Source organism: Lupinus angustifolius, chromosome LG09 (assembly GCF_001865875.1).
Source record: "Lupinus angustifolius cultivar Tanjil chromosome LG09, LupAngTanjil_v1.0, whole genome shotgun sequence".
In the NCBI taxonomy this organism is placed as follows: Eukaryota; Viridiplantae; Streptophyta; class Magnoliopsida; order Fabales; family Fabaceae; genus Lupinus; species Lupinus angustifolius.
Window position 1 is genome coordinate 6,613,681 of NC_032017.1, and position 406 is coordinate 6,614,086.

The following is a 406-nucleotide window of genomic DNA, read 5'->3' on the forward strand; positions in this document are numbered from 1 at the left end:
ATCCTTGTCCTCTTCCTATCCTCCTCCATATCCTCATTCTCATCGTCATCCTATCATCATCCTTGTTCTCATCCTCGCCCTCATCCTATCCTCATCCCCATCCTCATTCTCGTCCTCATCCTATCCTCATTCTCATTCTTTCCCTCATCCTATCCTCATTCCATCCTCTTCCTTGTTGTCATCCTCATCCTCATCCTCATCCTCTTCCTATCCTCATCCTCATCCTCATCCTATCCTCATCCCATCCTCATTCTCGTCCTCATTCTAGTCCTCATCCTATCCTCATTCTCATCCTCATTCTCATTCACATTCTACTCCTCATCCAATCCTCGTCCTCATCCTCATCCTGTCCTCATTCTCATTCTCGTCCTCATCCTATCCTAATCCTCATTCTCGTCGTCATCCT